Genomic DNA, 22876 nt, shown 5'->3' with positions numbered 1-22876 from the left:
TATGGTTGATTTGATATGATTGTGTTTGGTAATGATGATAAGTGAGAGAGTGTAGCCTCCGAAGTCTTTGCCGGAGAGCGTAAAAGAGGGATGACAGCTCGTGATCCGAGGTCTTTACCGGAGCAAGATGAGTGGTCGTGATCCAAGGTCCTTTATTGAATCGAGAGAGTGCTCATGTCTGAGGTCATTTGCCGAAATGAGGGTAGATGGACTTCGCAGATCCCCCATAGGTCATGGCTATGAGGCATTACCTTTAGCATGTATCTACTGTTATGGAAAGTTGGCTAGTGCATTGCACCTACATTCATCTACTATTGACTGTCTACTTGGCATTTCATTCACGTCATCCTATCTTATACTTGACATGTTTAGGAATGTACTTGAATGCTTATCTGCTCTACTTGTTATATCTTTCTATTTATACGTGAGATCTAATCGTTGTTGACTTATCATACCTACGAGTGCTTGTGTTGTAGTCATACTACTCTTGTTGCACTTTTTATTGAGTGTAGAGTTCGTTTAGGGTTCCAGTTCTTAACCTTGCAAGTGATCCCGAGGCCGCTTGCCGAAGATTCCAAGGTGAGCTACTTGCCAGATCTGCAGTCTGGAGACTCCTCTTACATATTTGTCTTCTATTTTTCTTACAACAACAGTTATCACTCGAGTATTAACATGGCTCCATTTGAGGCCTTGCATGGTAGGAGATGTTGTTCTCCGATTGGTTGGTTTGACGCATTCGAGGTGAGACCTTGGGGTACTTATTTGTTGAGAGAGTCCTTCGACAAGGTGAAGCTGATTCAGGAAAAAAAGCTACTTGCAGCTCAGAGTAGGCAGAAGTAGTATGTGGAGCAGAAGGTTTATGATTTGGAGTTCATGGGTCGTGTCAGGTCCTATTGAAGGTCTCACCCATGAAGGGTGTGATGAGATTCGAAAAGAAGGAAAACTGAGCCCGAGGTTTATTTGTCCTTTTGAGATTCTTCATCGTGTTGGTGAAGTGGGTTATGAGCGGCTTTGCCACCAAGTTTAGAAGGTGTTCATCCAGTGTTTCATGTTTCTATGTTGAAAAAGTACCATTCAGACGAGTTTTATATCAGACAGTGGGACTTGGTATTGTTCTATCAGAATTTGTCCTTTGAAGAGGAGCCGGTAGCAATATTGGATAGGCAAGTGAGCAAGTTGAGGTCAAAAGAGCTAGCTTCAGTTAAGGTGCAATGGAAGCACCATCCAGTTGAGGAGGTTACTTGGGAGACTGAGTCCGATATGCGTAGTAGATATACCCAGCTCTTTACCGATTCAGGTACCCTTCTTCGTTTCTTTTCCTTTCGAGGACGAACGATTTGTGTAATGGGTATCTGATGTAACAACCCATTTGGTCATTTATGATATTTTTTTTCCTTTTACCCCTGTTGACCCTTCCCCTAGCTTCGTTAGAGTGTATTTGAGTCGTGGGGATGGGTAGCGCAGTTCCCTAAGTGATCTGGTGACTCTTCGTTGATTTTGAGGAATTTAGAAGCTTTTAAGTTAAATAAGTAAAAAAGTGTTGACCAATAGTTGACTTTTGGGTAAATGAGTCTTCTTGGGATTTTCGTCGATTCTATTAGATTCAGAAGGTCGATTATAAATTGGTAGGATGATTGGTTTGTGTTACATCCTGTACTTTTGTACATTGGATTTATCGTAATTTAATTGACATAAGTCCAAGGACAAGATTATTTTTGGAGGTTATAAGTAAATATGTTATGTTTAACAAGTGTGACGACGGTGATTGAGAAATAATAGTAAAAAAAAAAATTGTATTCTTGATATTGGTTGGAAAAATTAGAATTTGATAAGATATAATTTTTATCAATGTTTTAATCTCTATGAATATTAGTATATGTTTTAATTGTTTACGATTTATTTTTTTATGGAAATATTATAAGTCTAGCTATATATTGAAATTGTTAAAATATTGGAAGTTTTTTTTATAAGTTACACCTCCACCACAATACTTCCATATAATTAATGAACCAAAACCCCTTTTTCATAACTTGTTGCCAGCAACTTATATGAGCATGTGTGAATCATTAGTTGCCATGTTATTGAGGGCCAGGTGCAAAGCAAAGGAAATGACATTTACATCACTTTTTTCAATTTAGTGACAATTCATTTTAGGGAAAATATATTTGTGAGGCATCTGGTCTATAGTACCAAAACGTTAGCTCCATTTTCTTTTCTAGAACGTGAGCTTCAATTTTCAGAATATAAAGTTCAGGTCTTCTTAAGAGCAACATACGAGTTTTTCTCACCGCTTCGATTTCGTTGTACCATTTTTTCGTGTTGTTGAATCCGGGCTTTCTTCAAAGTGAAGTAAGGTGGAAGAGGAGTAGTTCTTGACATATAAGGTTAAAATTCTAATTGAGGCGAGTTTGTTATTGAGTCGTACTGACGACAAGAGGTATGTGAAGGCTATCCCCTTTCCTTCTTTTGGCATGTCCTTAATGTAAATACAGCGTAATGAACGTCTTGCTCACAATTCCATTCATGATAGCTGAGAATGTCCTTGATTCTTATTCACTTCTTAACAATAAAACTTTAAAGAGTATTGTACAGTTATTCCTCATGTCCCATGTACTCCAGATGAGTCGTTGATATACTTCGTGATAGTGTAATGTATACGACGATAGTTGAAACACAAAGCTAGCTTATATTATTCCAGTAAAACCAGACACTTGATTTTAATGAGAAGACGAAGCTAATGAGACGAATATGGATGGTAGACGTCCTGATAAGGTATAGTTTTTCAAATGTTTATGTTACACTTCCCAGGAAACTCTTATGTTCTTATTAGTTACTCGATATTGGGAGAACTAATGGTAATCGTAGCACTACTTGTGTGAATTGAAGTTGGATCATGTTGCACGTTCCACAACACATGCATCGAAATTGGATCAGGTTGCATGTTCCGCAACACATGCATTGATAATGAATCGGGTTGCACGTTCCGCAACACATGTATTGCAATTGGATCGGGTTGCACGTTCTGCAACACATGCATTGATAATGGATCGGGTTTCAAGTTCCGCAACACATGCATTGATAATGGATCGGGTTGCACGTTCCTCAACACATGCATTGATAATGGATCGGGTTGCACGTTCTGCAACACATGCATTGATAATGGATCGGGTTGCACATTCTGCAACACATGCATTTGGACCGGGTTGCACGTTTCGCAACGCATGCATTGCATTTGGATTGGGTTGCGCGTCGAAACATATGTGCAAATAATAGTAAAGATAATGAGTTAATCAGAGCCATAATATGATATAGATATATGTGTAGTTGAGATCATAAAAGCATGACGATAGACATATGTGTAACGGTATGTTAGATGTCCTTCGGTAAGTCAGAGATGCCAGGTTGTATTCTTAACCTTTCTTCTTGTGATATATGGTTATTGTTTTATGTTTCATACCTTACATACCAATACATTCTTTGTACTGACTGTCCCTTTACCGGGGGGGAGGGGGAGAGGGGGGGGGGGGGGTTGTGTTTCATGCCACACAAGTTTGGATAAACGAGGAGAGGATTATCCATAGTAGGTTACCTCCAGAGTACAACCTTTGTTGGTGAGCACCATTTCCTCCTGGAGCATTACCGATTCAGGGTTGTATATATTGTATTTTGATATTATGGGTATGTCGAGGGTCCCGACTCATTTACTTTGGTTATGCTCTTAAAGGCTTTTGTAGACAGATCCTATGTATAGTTTAGTTGTGTTTTTGTCAGGTAGGGATGTCAACCTTGTAGGCCTTTGTACCTATATATATATGTATGTCTTTTCGGCTGTTATTATAGAGACATGTTGGCCTAAATGGCCCCAGGCTTCTTTATGTATGATATTGTGTTCACAGGTTAGCCTCGTTGGCCTTGCTTGTCCTTCGCCACTTAGACGATCAAAGCTATAGTCTGATTTGCTCAACCCTAATTAGGTGTCGGGTTCCAATCATACCTCACCGAGGTTGGGGTGTGAAAGTTCGGTTCTCGAGGCACTCGAGGTGTGTTGTTCCTTTGGTTGGAAAAGCTTTTTTTTGGGCCTTTGGGGATTGACCGGGTCAAGATGACCTCTTTTGAGAATTTCGAGGGTGGGGGTGAATTCATAACATGTTTTTATATTGGTCTCATGTTTGGTTTGTATCTGGGAGGTGTCGGATAAGTTTCAGATTTTGGGTTGAATGTGGTGAAAAAATAGATTTTTGCTAGTTTGTAGTGTGCCGCATCTACAGTCATGGGCCCGCCTCTGTGGGGTTAGGTCCGCAGATGCTAGAAAGTGGGGGATCTGGGGAGGCCGCATCTATGAAAAATGGGATTTTAAGTGAGGCCGCATACGCGACCATTTCTCCGCAGATGCGAGGCCGCACCTGCAAGGAATGGTCCAGAGGTGTGGAAATCACTCAATAGAAACTCAAAAGTTTTCCCCATTCGAGTTGTTTCATTCCATTCACCAATTTGAGACCTAGAAGTTTGGGAAAGGGCGATTTTGTGGAGATTCTTAGGGTTCTTCAAGTGGGTAAGCCTCTTAACTTTGTTTTCTAATTTTATAATGGGTTGACTAAGAATTTTCTTAATGAGAAACTTGTTTTGAAAGGGACTAAAAACCTAAGCTAGTAATTGGATTTTCTTAACAAATCATTGATTGTTTTGGGGTGTATTTCCTAGTGATTAGCTTGATAAAGCTTGTGTAAGTTCCTTCCAATTCAATTTCGATTTCAAAATGGGGGTTTTCAACGGATTAAATGTAGGGGTCTTCTCCATAATTGGGGACGAAATGATGAAATTAAGCTTTTTTTGGGATTAAATTCTTGTTAAACTTGGTATTTTAACTTTCTAGACTTTGGGTGAACCGTTTTCGACCTAAAATTGTGATTTTTCCCTTGTCGGCCCGGGGTCCCCTTTTTAGAGTCGTTTTTCATTTCAACTTGGAAGCATGGTAATATGGGTATCCTTAGTTCCCCAATCTAATATAGATTAATTTCTTGGTAGACCTTGATAGATCTAAGGCGATTCGATAAGGCATGACTCAAGTGGATTAGTTTGTGGCACCTGTTCGGCTTCGAGGTAGGTTACAACTTACTTATGTCTAGATTTCGATTAGAGAAACGTATATACATAGTAGTTGTTGACAGAGAAAGCATGATAGGCATTCGGGCATAGTGGTGGTGATGAATCCACTGGTTTGGTATGGATGTTGTTATATGGGCTTGTCGCCGTGTTTGTTATACTTGTGAATTGATTCCACTCATCTTTGTCTCTTGATATCTCACTTATCTCATGGAAAGGAAGAATAATGTTGATGAATTGAGTTTTGATATGCATTTCACGGCAAGTAACTATTGAGATTACGATATGTTTTATTGCCGAGGTTGATATCATGCATGGCATGCATTCCTTATTTCATATGGTTGATTTGATATGATTGTGTTTAGTAATGATGATAAGTGAGAGAGTGTAGCCTTCGAGGTCTTTGCCGAAGAGCGTAAAAGAGAGACGGAAACTCGTGATCCGAGGTCTTTATTAGAGCAAGATGAGTGCTCGTGATCCGAGGTCATTTATCAGAGCGAGAGAGTGCTCGTTTCCGAGGTCATTTGCCGGAACGAGGGTACATGGACTTCGCGGGTCTCTCATGGGTCATGGCTATGAGGAATTACCCTTAGCATGTGTGTACGCTTATGGAAAGTTGGTCAATGCATTGCATCTAAATTCATTCATCTACTATTGACTACTTGGTATTTAATTCACTTCATCCTTTCTTATACTTGACATGTTTAGGACTGCACTTGAATGCTTATCTGCTCTACTTGTTAATTTCTTTCTATTTATATTCATGATCTAATCATTGTCGGCCTATGATACCTACGAGTGTTGTACTCATACTACTCTTGTTGCACTTTTTGTTGAGTGCAGAGTTCGTTCAAGGTTCCAGTTCTCGACCTCGCAAGTGATCTCGAGGCCGCTTGCCCGAGATTCCGGGGTGAGCTTCTTGCCAGATCTGCAGCCCGGAGACTCCTCTTACATATCTGTCTTCCTTTTTTCTTACTCTGAGGCAGCATTTTCTATTATATGGGAAAACATTTCTTCTGTCAGACTATGTATTGGGTATTAGAAGATATTGTACGAGTTCAGACCATGTTGGACTGCAGTTCTTCTGTCATACTATGTATTGGGTATTAGAAGCTATTATACGAGTTCAGACCATGTTTTGGGGTTATTACGTATTAAGTACTTCTGCACTGATTTTATTTATAAATGAAGACTGTTAGTATCATATTTGCTTACTTCCGCATAGTTAATTATTACATGAGGTAGTTCAAGAGAAGGGTTCGCCAACTAGAGGGGATAGTGTGGGTCCCCACATGATTCACGAGTGGATCGTGACAAAACTCGACAATATTACAGTCCTTATAAATGCGAGTCTAATCTCTAAATATTGTCACTATCTCATATTCAAAATAAGTATCATTTAACATTATGATATACTTATTAAGAAAATTATTTAATAACATTAATCATATATCTTCTCAAATCAATATATAATATAAAGTTAGGTATAGACAATCCTATGTGGCACCTCTCTATGGCCTCCATTGACATTTATCTTTTTTCTCCTTTTTTTGGATTTTTTTCTATTTTTTTTTCATTTATGTGCTATATTAAAAAGTTCAAAAGTCATTTATGTGTTATATAAATGGGTGCTCCAAATTAAATGAGTGATTTATTTATCTCTCTGTAACGTTGTGTACATATTCTTAATCTCAAAAGGTAATTTCTTTTGCAATTGTTCAATGTTGGAATATCTCAAAAGTCATTTCTTTAGCAATTATTCAATGTTTACTACTCTCTTTAGTACCTATCATTATTATACGTAATCTATCTATTTATTTATATTAGTATTCGTACCCGTGCGATGTGCGGATATTAAAAAAAGTAATTGTAAAAATTGTAATATTATTTGCTTGAGCAAAGTGAATATAATTGCTTAAAAATATTTTTACAATTGTCATCTTACATCTTTACAGAATTCAGTAAAAAGATGTTCATGAAATAAAAATAAAAATAAAAATAAAAACTAATCATATGATTATTGAATAGCTTTTGGATGAAATAAAGATATCATCTTCAATTCTTTTGTGAAACAAATGTTCCTAAAATGTAACATGATTGAAAATAAATAAAAATAATTTCTCAGAAGTGAGAAAATATCATACAATATACTATAGTCATACAACTTTTAGTGGTGAGAATTTAGTACACAAAAGACTATAACTTTAACTTTCTATTTTCACTCATTTAACTTCTATTATCTGTTGAAAGGAAAAAGATAAGGTTAGTGAATTCACCTTCCCTTATCACTTGTATAACAATTTTTGCAAAGAGAGAGTTTATTTATTGGCCACATTAATCAACCCAAAACATGATTTATGTGTTAAAATAAATAATGGCGTAAAGCAGTATCACACTCCTTATTGTTAAATGTATTTATACGCTTATTAAATTATAATATTGTTCAAATAAGAATATATAAGCTACAAAAAAATTCATTGAGAATATGAGTGGAGTAAATCTGATTTAAACTCAAATGAATATTTTTAAAATGTCTTCACATGTATTTTTGAAAATCCATAGCCCTTGATAAAGAATAAATCAATTTAAATCATAACCCCTAAAATTCACAAAGACACGTGTCACCAATCTAAACCTATGTTGATAACTTAGATTAACAATTACTAATGAGCTTTGACCAACCTTGGTTATCCAGTTATGGGATAAATTCATCCAAGTTGAATATTTTATTTTTGAAATATCTTATGCTTATTTTATTACTTCATGTTTAGATAATAAGTCAGGCTATATAGCCTTGATCTTTAGATGGATATACTTGGACAATAATTGATTGGAAATTCAAATAAAAAATGAAGATGTTCTAATTCATTAATATGCACCATAAATTAGTAAATAAAATTAATTATAATTCTATTAAATATTTATTGTGATATGTACTGAAAAATGCATTTTTAGCATTCTTTTTTACTCTTAAAATGGGAATAATAAAAAAATATTTTCAAGAAGTTTATATTTTTTTAATTTTATAGATGTGTTCTACTTGTCATGCTTCTGTCCAAGTTTGACTCTTTTTTTTTAATAAACTCATTTGGTAATTAAATTCCGATTCGCAATTAAAATACTTTATATACAACATTTAATATAGAAGAATAAAATTCAAATGAAAATAGCAATAAAGAAAAGTATGGCACCAATTTCGGCCACTTTTCAGTAGTAGAATCACGTTCGATTTCTGCAATAATTTTTCTTTTCTGCTTTTTCTTTCCTTTCTTTTATGTTCTTGTTTAGTTTCATCATTATACCCTTCAGTTTCTCCATCTTTATACATTATTTCGTAAAACCAGAATAAATTGTTACCACGGTCTCAATTGAATTCACGTTTTTCCTCTTTATTTTCATCAAAATTTCAGATAATCTTTTTTTTAGCAATAGATTCTCCAAACCATCCCAAAAAGAGTAGAAAATAACCATTTAAAAGGGTATATACTCTATAAAAAAGACTTACAAACTGTATTGTTATCCTAACTCTAGTCACCTACTTTTGGTGGAAACCTCATACCTTTCTTGATCCGTAAAGCTTCTGAAATTTTTGCTCCTCCTACTTTTTGAAATACATAACAATCAAAGTTACCCATCATTGTTTATTGCCAAAAAAAAAAAGAGTTTAAATTCTTTTGCTTTTTTCCCAAATTCCTCGGCAAAATAAACACTATCCATTTATGCTCTGTTCATAACTGGTTGTCTCAATTTCTGCAAAACAAACATATATAAACACACAGTAAAATAATGCTAAGCACAAATATGCACATGCTCTTTCTAAGTTTGTTCTGTAATAAGTGAATGAATTGCCACTTAATAACGTTGAAAGACCTGTTGTTTCAATAGAAGGTGATGGCTGATATCCATATGATATGGACCGTATCCCACATCAGGACTTGAAATGTTGTCCATTTTGAGTCTCTTTCGAAATAAATTCTCTGGTCAAATCTGCATAACAATCCATAAAAATGCCACAAAGTTTTTTTAAGATTTGTAATCAAAATTTGTCAAGAAAATTGATGGCTTCTTACAAATCCATCTACTTTTTGAACCAACCGGGAACTAAAAATCACAGCATATACGGCTAAAAGAAAAAGTCAAATGTTTATACTCTTTTGGGACAAAAGCAAAAAAGAAAAACAGCATGTGTACTCATTGTTACCTGTAACTTTATATAACTCTGTGAAGCTGCAGCAAAGTTTTGTTTACAAAGCAATCTTCAAGATGATGGCTGGTATCCATATCCTACATTACGCATTGGAATGATACACGTCCCAACAAGTTTATTTTCATCACCAAAATGATCAACGCAATCAGATTCTAGGGCTTGAGATGAAAGATTATGCTCTCATTTGTTGTATATAGATTCAAATCCTAGTAACTGGTTAAAGTAATTGGTTTATAATAATAACTGATGCGCTAATAACCGGTGCACTAATAATTAGTTTATACTAATAACTGCTGCTCTCCATATTAAAAAATAATGTAAAAATATATAATGTAAGTATTGATAAAAAAAAGTGCACTGCTATTTTAGTTGCTAAAAAGGAGGAGCCGTAAACGTGCTAAAAATGAGCCTTAAAAAAATGATTTTTGATGCCTACATTTTCGTGGAAATAAAATTTGCTATAAAGAAAGAGGCATAAACGTGTTTTATTGAATTTTAAAAATTGTAAAAGTTGGGACAACTATACAGAAGGCAAAATGGTGCAACTATTTCGCAGCACTCACAACCAAACAACCGATTTTCAATTCAAATTCATTGTTATCCAAAATTCTATTATTATTAATATTTATTTTATATTTTTAAATTCTGTTTTTTTTTGTGATGACACTTGTCATCCCAACATTCTTTTGCCTCTCCTATTATATATAGATATAGATAGTAGGGGTGTCAATGGTTTTCAAAAAATCGACGTAACCGACCGAACCGTACCGTACCGAACCGATTTTAGGTTTCCTTTAATAAAACCGACGGTTTTTATAAAAATTTATAACCGTACCGAATAATTGGGTTGGTTTTAAATTTTATAAAAATAAACCGAAAAAATACCGAATACATTTATGTGTAAAATATATTCTATGTATTAGATTTAAATATAATAAATATTAAAATTTTCGCCTTGAGTTCGGGATGATGAAATAATTAACACCTAAAGTTCCAACTCTAAAACCTATTATACTACTCCTATTGAAATTAAATTAGTTCTAGTGTCTCGAATAGTAACTAGCTACTCTTATTGGATACTTAATCTTAGCAGTCGCAGTCCTTGAGTCCCATCTTGATTGATTTTTTCCCCCCTCGTGTGATATAAATTATACTTTTTGTCTTTGCTTAACATTGTTTTACGCTACTGTAAAGTAATGGGATCAATCTTTATTCTTGTCGTCTTTCATGTCTTTCATATTTTCTTGATTCATTACCTTTTAAACAGTAAAAATGTCTAGAACTTTAGCCAAAATCCCATTGAAGTATGCATGATATCATGTCTTTAACTTTTACTAGTGACTATGACATGATGTTGCTTTGTTTTAAAAAAAAAAACCGAACCGTACCGATACCGAAGAAAAACCGAGATGATGGGACGGGTTCGAAAAGTCTAATTTTGGTTCTACAAAGTGAAATAACCGAAAAATTGGTATGATATAAATTTTATAAAATAACCCCCGAACCGTACCATTGACACCCCTAATAGCTAGATAATAAAGTTTGGCATAAACAAGGTGATGTGACACCTCTCTATGGTCTCCACTTGCATTTTTCTTTTATCTCCTTTTTTTGGAATTTTTCTTCTCATTTTCCCTATTAATTTACGTTAAATTTCTTCCTTCCAAAAGGAAGAGTGCAGCTAAGGTGTAACGGCAGCAACAATGCACGTAGTGGTGCAATTAATGTGTAACAAATGATCTCCTTGAATTACCGGTTACAAAGAAAGCAATGAGCTAATTATAGAGAGTTTATATAGTGTCATAAGTGCCATATTTTCATTATTGTGCCAGAACTTTTTTGGGATGGAAGCAGGTATTGGTTTTGTGGAATTTCAGAACAATGATGTTGCTGGTATATGCATGTGTTTTACAGAGTTTATATAGGGTGTTGTTTTTCTTCTTTGTTTACTTTGTTTTGATGTACTAGGTGTTTTTGGCACCAAAAGCAGTGGACACTCGCACAATGAATTTTGGCCGTTGGAAAGAAAGATAGTTATTTTTATGGATTTTGCGGTTCTATTACCCGGTGAATCTGAGTTAAGTTTGCTTCTAGCCATTTTAATGACCGGCATAGTCTAACTTTGATCCATATTAAATATTTTGACTTTGCAATATTTGATTGATTGTAATTTTATAAGTGAATATTTTCATTGACTATAGAATTTCTCAGCAAATTCATTATAGGAATATTTTAAATAAAAATTGTTTGATCAAGCATATTCCCATTATTTTCTCAAATTAATCCCGCAAATATATAAAATTCAGAAGAACATGCTTTACAAGGAAAAGGCGTGACCTTTTCCCGTCCCCTCCAACCAACCAGGAAAATGAAATAGGGGGGAAATTATTTTTGGCTTTTTCTCCTTTTTTTTTTTATAAAATAAAATAAAAAGTCTTATTGTAAGAATAAAGTCTCAATTATTTCTTAACCTTTTATATTCCTTATTTGAAAAAAAGGTTAAATGTCACAATTACTATTTTTCAATTCTTTATTAATGCAGAAAAAGACCGTGCAATCTCAATTATTATAACTACTAATACATTAATAATTATTTTTTACTTTCTTACTTGGTGCATATGAGATTGTAATTTGTTTTCTTTCCTATGCTTTTTGTTTTAGGTGCCGTCCATGGAGCTTCTCTAGGCTAACAATATGTGGCTTGTACAGCATGGATTGTGGTAGGATGGTTTGGGTCCCTCTACTCTTAATCAGAGGTCTCGAGTTCAAACTCCTTAAAATAGAAAAAAATCATGTTGGAAGCGCCGTCACCAAAAATGAGTCCTGTAACACGCGATCCAGATTAAGTCGGGCCCCAATGTAGATAAAACAGACACCTGGTGGAAAACCAAGAAAAAAAACATGTGGTTTGCTCATATTATCTTTTGTTGTTCCTTTTGTTTGTATTTATTTCTCTTTATGTTTTTACATTTTCTTAATACAAACAAATGTTTTTTTAGCTAATATTCATGAATTGATGCTATACCTTTATTTTACTTAGCAATACTTTCAAAAGATTATGCTTTTGTCTTGTAAATTCTATGGTAAATTTACGGAGATTATGGTTATGTGGTAAATATTATCATCTCCTTGCTTGAAATAAATGCTTTTAAGTTAAATGTAAGGATTAATTTGAATTGCAAAGACTTAAATGAGAGAAGAAGTTTCGAAATTGATCAATAAAATGTGTATACTACTTTTTGCACATTTAAAATATACTAATATAGAGAATGAAAGACGGTTATTACTGTATACAGTAAAAATCGGGTATGTGTTAAACCGGTGAGATCAAAGGCCGAGGGAAGAAAGGGACAAGAACATGCATGAAGGCTCCTGTTCTGAACCAGGGGAACGCTTAGACCGAAGCAAAGAAAGGGCATCATTTGGTCCGGTTATTTCATGACCAGGTTGTTCGAAGCCGTATGTCCGTTTGATCGTGGCCGGTGGTCCGGGAGATCCGTTGCACGGTTGCCACTCGTCGATGGTGTCCTGCTATGTTCAACTGCCAATCGTACAGGTGTCAGATCGTACGGTCCACCTAATCCAACCTAACCCAACTTAGAACTTTTTTATTATTATTTTATTATTTATGTTGTGTGAAGCCCATGGGGCCTACTATAAATAAGGGGCATTGCCCTCCTCTTAGAGGGTTGGCTTCTACATTACCAAGAACTCTTGTAACAGCAAAATATACAAATCTCTCTCTCAATATATCAGATTCGATCTATATTTATTGTGCTTATTTCTTACGTTTCCTAAATCAAATACCGTTTATGTGTTAGTAGATGTACGAGTCTATAGCAAACCATTGATCATCAATTGCTCCTTTATAGCATATTCATATATTTCTTTTCTCTATTGAATAAGGTCAAGATATAACCACATATCCTATACCTCACTTACAATTTTAATTGATTATCCAAAATCGGGGTAAACAGTTTGACGCCCACCGTGGGGCTAGGATAATAGTGGTCTTTTATCTTGATCTCTACCTTACCCATCTAAATAAAAAAACGCCCTCTGTTCGTCTTTGAAAAAAGGGACTAAATGGCCGACAGTGGGAAGTCTAGTCACGTCAACAACAACGAGATCGTGGCAAAAAACGAAGGTAGCGGGCCACGAGGATTGCCAAACCCTGCTGACCCTAACCCCGTTAATTCGAGGGAGGGCCTCAACCGTCAAAACACCGTGGACCAGGAGAATGCCACCTTACCGGCCACTGATCCACTAAATACCCACAATTCTGTTACTTTGTCCCGGGCACAGGGCCGGAAAGAACCGGGTACACCTAATGAAAATATTGTTATATCCCGTAATTTTGCACATTCGGATAAATTGAAATAAGTGTGACTAATAAGAGACAAGGCAACATTTTGGTCTTACTTAATATTTATGTTGTTATGAAAAATATTGATGCGGAAATATGGAGGAAGGCCAAGGGAAAAATTGGGAATTTGGAAATTGGGTTCATGAATTACAAATATTCACCATAAGTAATTGGGCTAGCAAAAATCAAAAAAAAAAAAAAAAGAAAAGAAAGAGGCCCAAGGTGTGTGTGTGGCCGGCCATATAAGGGAAAAAGGGGCCCAAGCCCATGTGCTAAATTTAATTGATCAAATAAATATATAAAGAGGGCCACCATTTGTCTTCATCTAGAATCTTCAAGAGAAACAAGACTTGAGAGCACAAAGAGAAGGGCCATTCGGCCAACACAAGGAAAAAAAAAAAGAAAAAAATTTTAGCTCATCAATCCTTGATCCAAAAACTACAATTTTCTAGTATTCCTACTAAGCTCAAGACCCTCTTCAACGTGGTATAATTGTTTAGGCAAGAAAGTACTTTTGTTGGCAAGTGGAAATTCTTGAAAAAGGTAAAGATTCTACTCTTTTTGTCTTGGAAGAATTATATATATATATATATATATATATATATATATATATTAGTAAATGGAAATGAATGTAAAGTATGAAATTTGTGTGTTGTGGGTGTGTGGCCGTGTGTGGGTATAGTGAAGGGGGGAAGAATGAAATTTATTTAGTATGTTAAATTATGTTGTTGTGGCCTTGTGATGTAAATGGAAGAATAATAGTTTAAGTTGGCATGAAAATTGGTTGTTAAGTTGTTGTAGGAAATTATGTGATATTATTATAGTTTTATGTAATTATGGGAATGGAGTTGTTAAGGTGCAAATTGTTGTTGTTGATGATGAAATTGGAAGATAAAAATGTGTTGTGAATGTTTGTGTCGAAGATTGGAGGTTTCGGGTGAAGTATGGTTTTTGGTGGGATTGTTGTATATTTTGTAGAATTGTATGAAATGCTTTTGAATTGTATTTGAATGATCTTGAATTAGTAGTGAATATGTAAGTGTCGATCTTGGCTTGAATGTACGAAGTTAAATTAAATAGTGATGAATTATGTTGAAAGGAAGGTTACTAATGTTAAGAATGTGTTTTGAAATGGTTATTGATGTTATTGGTATGGTTGTTGGTATTGTTGGTATGGTTGTTGATGAATTTGGCCGAGTTAAATTCTCGGGGATGTTGAATTTACAGGGGAGATGCTGCCGAAATTTCTGTAGGCAAGTACTAGTTAGAATTGAATTTCTAAGTACTTGTAGCTAATATTTGATAATTGATAATATTATTGTAGATATTGGAGAGCCCGAGACTTGATTCGGGATTTGACTAGCGAGCGATCGAGGTATGTAAAGCTTACCTTTCCTTCTTTTGGCATGATCCCTTTGAAATGGACAAAAAGGTATATGTATGCTTATAAAGAAAATCCCATTATTAGAGCCACTAGGTTGACCAACATCTTCGACTTCCATAAGCCATTCTATAATTTTGAAGATCCTAGTCGTTATGTTTCCGAATGTTGTTCGAATGATAACCGAGATGACTAAAGTCTTTGATGAATGCTTCGATATGAAAATATGGTCTTAAAGTCCCCATTTGATTTGATCCATAATGTTATTCGCAAGTTTCCTAATATGAGAATGTGATCCATAATGATGTTTGAAAGTCTTCTAATATGAACGATACTCGAATTTCCAAGTATGACTTATGGAATATTGTTGGAAGGTTCAGTACTACGAAAGTTCGTAACTCTCTCATACTAATTCCGATTGACCCGAAACTGATTTTTGAGCCCTCGGATGTCGTGAATATATTTGTCCATCGAGTCTTGGAATTTATTTATTCAGTTACATGCATATAGTTTTAATACGTATCTATGACTTTTGAAGCTCTATTTGAGATATTTCCGAGTTGTCCACGATTTTTGTTCACATTCGATATGTGTACGCTCGACATAATGGAGCTTATCATATGAATGAATAACAAGATAAGCATAAAGAATTTTGTTCCTAAGAGTTCTGTAAGTCTGGATATCCCTAACTTCGGTAAGTGATCTCGGATTTGCTTTGAATGTCCGTAACTTTCACATACTAACTCCGATTGGTTCAGAACGTGTTTATGATCTTCAAATGTCGGTAAGTGTATGTATCTGTCGAGTCTGGATATGTGTGCATATGGTTTCTCACTGCTCTGTTCGTGCAAGCCTCAGTATGTTATTCACTGCGCCCGGGCCAGGTTCTGTTATGTTATCGTGCATCTTCCTCTGCATTGTTCGCCGCGTCCCTCTCCCTTGCGGCCGGGTTCTGTTATATGTATGTCTGTATATGATGATATGGGGGTGGTGGCCAGGATGGCACATGATGATTCTGTTCACCGCGTTTCGCAATAGAGGGCCGGGATCTGTTATCTGCATATACGGTGCATGATTCTGACATGCATTGATTACTCTGTCCACCGCGTCCCTCACTAAAGGGCCGGGATCTGTTACATGCATATATGGTATCCGATTTTGGCATCTGATGACTCTGTCCACCGCGTCCCTTACCAGAGGGCCGGGATCTGTTACATGATTCTATCTACCGCGTCCCTTACCAGGAGGGCCGGGATCTGTTATTTGTGTATATACGATATATGATTTTGATATGTTTGGTTTGTGTTCGGAAAGTAAGCATTTTGGCATTCTGTATCCTCTGTACTTCTCCTGACATACGATATCAACATACATGATCTGTATCTGGAAAGCAACTATTCTGACGCTCCGGATCCGTACTTTTTCTGACATAAGACCTCGGCATATACGATCCGCGTGTGGAAAACAATCATTCCGATATTCTGAGTCTGCACTTTTCTGACATATGATATCTGCATATATGATTTGTGATTGGGTAAAACAGCGCATTGGTAATCTGGGTAATGTACTTATTTTTGTACCGTTGTTCCGGTTATGGTTCTGTTTTCTGTACTTCATGCTTTACATACTCAGTACATATTCCGTACTGACCCCCTTTCGTCGGGGGCTGCGTTTCATGCCCGCAGGTACAGACACTTATTGTGGTGATCCGCCAGTCTAGGGTGCCGTTCTGCTACTTGGAGTGCTCCTTTGATCCGGAGCCCACACTTTTGGTACAGATCTTTCCGTTGTACATATTTATGTGTATGTGACTAGTCAGGGGTACGGCGGGGCCCTGTCCCGTCATATGTTTATGTTATGGTTTGTAGAGGCCTGTAGACATGTATATGGGTCGTGGGTCGTATTAGATCTGTGATGTATGTATGGTTTGCGTCCGGTTTTCTTATATACTACAATAACCTGATTTATTTAGGTGTTATAATGTAATCGACGACCTAAGTGATATGTATATGGTTTTGTATGCACGAAACCCTTAATATGTAAACGCAAGTAAAATCTGGTTATTAGGTATGTACGGGTGTCCATCTCGGGCACCAGTCGCGGCCCACGGGGTTGGGTCGTGACAAATATTGACTTACGTTTAATCTTTGAAATGTTGTAGGAACAGAGAACAGCGATTGCCGAACAAGGGATCGCAATCGCCTGGTTGCAAACCCGAGGGGATACAACGACCCCGAAGAAGACAAGCGGTGTTGCTGAACCTAGAAGGGATGAGGCACGGGTTATTGAGAGCAATGGATCCGGAGCTGGCTCCTCCACCGAGGTTCTAAAAATGCTCGAAACTTTGGCAAAACGGGTAGACTCGACCGAAAAGAGGGTCGAAACATACAACTCTCGGGTGGATCAAATCCCGGGGGCTCCACCTTTACTGAAAGGGCCGGATTCGAAAAGATACGTCCAAAGGCCTTTTCCTCCGAGTGCGGCCCCGAAATTAATCCCAAAGAGGTTTAAAATGCCGGATATCCAGAAGTATGACGGCACAACGGACCCACACGAACACGTGACCTCATACACGTGCGCCATAAAAGGCAATGATATGGAGGAGGACAAGATTGAATCGGTATTGCTGAAAAAGTTCGGGGAAACTTTGTCAAAAGGAGTGTTGACATGGTACGACCATCTACCCGAGCATTCGATCACCTCATTCGAAATGCTCGTCGATGCCTTCATCAAAGCTCACGCCGGTGCCAAAAAGGTGCAGGCCCGTAAGGCCGACATTTTCCGTATAACCCAAAGAGACGACGAGTTACTGCGTGAATTCTTCAACCGATTCCAAAGGGAACGGATGGAGCTCCCCCCGGTTCCAGAAGAATGGGCTGCACAAGCCTTCACAAAGGGGCTCAATGTTTAGAGCTCAACGACTTCATTCAAATTAAAGGAAAGCTTGTTGGAGTACGAGGCTGTGACATGGGCTGATGTCCATAACCAATACGAGTCGAAGATTCGGGTGGAGGATGATCAATTCGAGCTTCCCCCGGAGCCAATAAATATGAACAAAAGTTTTGAGAAGCCAAGGAAGGGTTACAAAACGAAGGCTGAATCGTTGAGGGAAAGGTATCAGCCATACTCCCATTCGGAGAGGCAAAGCTTTAGGCCGGAGAAATCGAGGGTTAGCCCAAGCCGTTTCTCCGGTCGGGGTAATAAACTGGCCGAGCGCCCGTCGAACAGTTGGGGTCTCTCATTCAGGAGCGATTCCGGAAGCTCTGCCGGCAACAAGGACTCACCAAAGATATCGGAGTACAACTTCAACGTTAGTACCTCGAGCCTCATCTCGGCCCTCGGTCGTGTGCCGGATGTAAGATAGCCGAGACCTCTAAGGTCGGATCCGGGCCAACGGGACCCGAGCATGGTGTGTGAATACCATGGAACCCATCGTTACAGAATCGAAGATTGTCGCTAGCTGAGAGAAGAGGTAGCCCGGTTACTGAAGAATGGTCATCTCCGAGAACTGCTGAGTGAACGAGCCAAAAGTCACTACAAGGAAAGGGAGGCTCATCGAAGGGCCGAGCCAGTAGAACCCCAACATATAATCAACATGATAGTTAGGGGTATCGATGCTCCTCGGGGGATGGTAATGAAACGGGGCAGGGTTTCTGTTGTTCGTGAACAGCGCAGCCGGGATCATTTACCCGAGGGTTCTATCTCTTTCAGCAACGAGGATGAAGAGGGCATCATTCAACCACACAATGATGCATTGGTAATTTCTGTACTTATCTTTAAAACTAAGGTTAAACGTATTTTGATTGACCCAGGTAGCTCGGCCAACATCATTCGGTGGAGAGTGGTCGAACAGCTAGGGCTGCTCGATCAGATCGTACCAGTAGCCCGGGTACTCAGCGGGTTCAACATGGCGAGCGAAACCACAAAAGGGGAGATCCCATTGCCTGTAAACATCGATGGCACTGTCCAGCAAACGGTGTTCTATGTAATTGAAGGGGACATGAAGTATAATGCATTGCTGGGTAGACTTTGGATACATAGCATGAGGGCCGTGCCCTCAACATTGCATCAACTGCTGAAATTCCTAACCCCGGAGGGGATAAAAACCATCTGAGGTGAGCAACCCGCTGCAAGGGAGATGTTCGCGGTCGAGGAAGTGGCGCCTCGGCCTAAAGAATCGGTTCAGAAGGAAGAAGATCTAACCGGAGGAGAGGACACCAAATAGTAATCAAAGCACGCCGGGTCAGATCCGGGGTATGAAGGGGATGATTTCGATGTACCCAGATCGTTTGTCATGCCGGATGACTCGGATACAACCAAGTCGACTGTAGAGGAGCTGGAGCAGATCATCTTGTTCGAGTACCTACCGGACAGAAAGGTATACCTGGGCACGGGGCTAACCCCGGAGCTCAGGAACGAGTTAATTGAATTTCTTCGAGCTAACTCAGATTGCTTCGCATGGTCCCATATAGATATGACAGGTATATCACCTGAAGTAGCAGCTCACAAGCTTAGCTTGGACGGGAAGTTTCCCCCGGTGAAGCAGAAGAGAAGGCCCATGGCGGAAGCAAAGCACGCCTTCGTAAAAGACGAGGTAACAAATCTTTTAAAAATAGGTTCTATCCGGGAGGTAAAGTACTCGGATTGGCTAGCTAACGTAGTAGTGGTGCCCAAGAAAGGTAATAAATTTCGAATGTGTATTGATTACAAGGATCTAAATAAAGCATGCCCGAAGGATTAATTTCCGTTGCCTCACATCAACAGAATGATCGATGCAATGGCCGGGCATGAGATGTTAAGTTTTCTCGATGCTTACTCCGGGTATAACCAAATTCGGATGCACCCGGAGGATCAAGAGAAAACATCCTTCATTACCCGGTATGGGACTTACTGTTACAATGTCATGCCTTTTGGATTAAAAAATGCCGGTGCAACTTATCAACGCCTAGGTAATGAGATGTTCGAAGAACAAATAAGAAAAACAATAGAAGTTTATATTGACGACATGGTAGTCAAGTCCCTGGAAACAGATGACCATTTAAAACATTTGCAGGAAACCTTTGACGTGCTCCGCAAGTATAACATGAAGCTCAACCCGGAAAAATGTGCCTTCGGGGTAAGGTCCGGCAAATTTTTGGGTTTCATGGTGTCAAACCGGGGGATTGAAATCAACCCAGACAAGATCAAGGCCATCGAGGTGGTGAATAATGTCAAAAGAGTACAGAGGCTAACCGGAAGGATAGCAGCGTTGAGTCGCTTCACATCAAGGTCCTCGAAAAAGAGTCATCGTTTCCTCTCCTTACTAAGGAAGAAGAACGACTTCGCTTGGACACCGGAGTGCCAAAAAGCTTTACAAGAATTGAAGAGGTACTTGTCTAGCCCCCCGCTGCTGCACACACCGAAGGCGGACGAGCCGCTTTTTCTCTACCTTGCTGTCTCCGACGTAGCGGTAAGTGGCGTTTTGGTCCGAGAAGAATCAGGTACGCAATTCCCTATCTATTACGTGAGTAGAACTTTAGGGGATGCGGAGACCCGTTATCCCTACTTGGAAAAATTGGCATTGGCATTGGTAAGCGCTTCCAGAAAGCTCAAGCCCTACTTTCAATGCCATTCGATATGTGTAGTAACTACTTAATCCCTAAAAAACGTCATGCATAAACGGGAATTATCGGGTAGACTAACTAAATGGGCTGTAGAAATTAGCGGGTATGATATCGAGTACAAACCTCGAACAACCATCAAGTCCCAGATCTTGGCCGACTTCGTGGCAGATTTCACCCCGGCTATGGTCCCCGAGGTCGAGAAAGAACTTCTGCTGACCTCGGGACTCGGACATTTGGTCGCTACATACGGACGGGGCCTCGAACCTCAAAGGTTCCGGGCTAGGAATTGTCCTTAGAACCCCGGCCGGGGATGCCGTTCGATAGTCCATTAGAACTTCTAAATTGACTAACAATGAAGCCGAGTATGAGGCTATGATTGCAGGTTTGGAATTGGCCCGAAGTATGGGGGCCGAAATAATCGAGGCAAAGTGCGATTAGCTTTTGGTCGTAAACCAGGTGAACGGCGTCTTCGAGGTCAAGGACGAACGTATGCAGAGGTGCCTTGAAAAAATCCAAGTGATACTACATCGATTTAAAGAATGGACCATGCAGCACATACCGAGGGAGCAGAACAACGAAGCCGATGCATTAGCAAATTTGGGATCCTCGGTCGAAGGGGAGGAAATCAACCCCGGGACAACGGTGCACTTGTTAAACATGGCGATAGAGAACGGACACGCCGAAATAAACACACTGGGTTTAACTTGGGATTGGCGCAACAAGTACATCGACTACTTGCGTGATGGGAAGCTCCCGAATGACCCAAAAGAATCACGGTCATTAAGGACCAAAGCTGTGCGTTTTTGCTTGGTAGACGGCCAATTGTATCGACGGTCTTTCTTCGGGCCCCTGGCCAAGTGTTTGGGTCCCGGAGAGACGGAGTATGTGATGAGAGAGGTGCACGAAGGAACCTGCGGCAATCACTCTGTGCTGATGCTCTGGTCCGAAAGATTATCAGGGCCGGTTATTATTGAAACCGGATGGAGGAATACTCAAGGAATTTTGTCCGTAAATGCGACGGGTGTTAGAGGCATGCTCCGATGATTCATCAGCCCGGGGAGTTGTTGCATTCGGTGGTATCACCCTGGCCTTTCATGAAGTGGGGGATGGACATCGTTGGTCCATTACCATGGGCACTAGGTAAAGCCCGTTTTATTTTGTTTATGACTGATTATTTCTCCAAATGGGTTGAAGCGCAAGCCTTTGAAAAAATCAGAGAAAAGGAGGTCATTGACTTCATATGGGATCACATCATCTGTAGCTTCGGCATCCCCGCCGAGATAACTTGTGATAACGGGCCCCAGTTCGTGGGTGGCAAAGTCAACAAATTCCTCGAAGGGTTGAAGATCAAGAAAATTTTATCAACTCCGTATCACCCGTGTGCGAACGGACAGGCGGAATCCACGAACAAGACAATAATCCAAAACCTGAGCAAAAGACTTGAAGCATCAAGGCATCATTGGAGAGAAATATTACCGGAGGTATTGTGGGATTACAGAACCACATCGAAATCAAGCACGGGGGATATTTCTTTCTCGTTGGTCTACGGGGCTTAAGCCCTTATCCCCGTAGAAGTTGGTGAACTGACCCTCCGATTCTGATATACGACCGAGGAGTCAAACGAGGAGGCCATGGCCATAAGACTCGACCTCACGGACGAGCTTCGCGAAAACGCGTTGGTCCGTATTGCAGCCCAGAAACAAAGGGTGGAAAGGTACTATAATCGGAGAGCCAATTTTCGTCATTTCCAAGGTGGGGACTTGGTGCTCCGAAAAGTTACCTTGAACACCAAGAATCCCAACGAAGGAAAACTGGGTCCGAACTGCGAAGGACCTTACAAGATAACCGAGGTAACGGGTAAAGGATCATACCAGTTGGAGTCCATGGACGGGCAATGGTTGCGCAATAATTGGAATGTGGCTCATCTGAAAAGATATTACTGCTGAGGTAAAAATACCCCATGTTTATTATTTTGACCTTTCTTTTTTGTAGGAAGCCGAGTATCAGGCAAAGAAAAGAATCTAAATCTGAAAACACGTGTTGCACTCTTTTCCTTAGTGCGGTTTTGTCCCAAAATGGGTTTTCCGACAAGGTTTTTAATGAGGCAACAAGTACAATGTGTTACTTGATGAAGATAAAGCACAAACGTCCGGTCTTACAGCTCGGATGAGAGCTAGGGGACTATCACACCCACTCCGGAGTTTGCCCCGGTTAGC

General features: G+C 38.9%; 1 long non-coding RNA gene across 1 annotated transcript; it reads left to right on the top strand.

The window, feature by feature from the left end:
* The first annotated feature begins 13492 nt into the window (after window positions 1–13492).
* Window positions 13493–17117, top strand: LOC132602219 (uncharacterized). Its single transcript, XR_009567660.1, has 3 exons — window positions 13493–14219; window positions 15001–15051; window positions 16743–17117. It is a non-coding gene; the product is annotated as an uncharacterized LOC132602219 (long non-coding RNA).
* Window positions 17118–22876: the final 5759 nt, after the last annotated feature.

The sequence above is a fragment of the Lycium barbarum genome, chromosome 7 (genome assembly GCF_019175385.1).
Source record: "Lycium barbarum isolate Lr01 chromosome 7, ASM1917538v2, whole genome shotgun sequence".
In the NCBI taxonomy this organism is placed as follows: domain Eukaryota; kingdom Viridiplantae; phylum Streptophyta; class Magnoliopsida; order Solanales; family Solanaceae; genus Lycium; species Lycium barbarum.
Note: the sequence above shows the minus strand (reverse complement) of the source record. Positions and strands in the feature narration are given on the sequence as shown.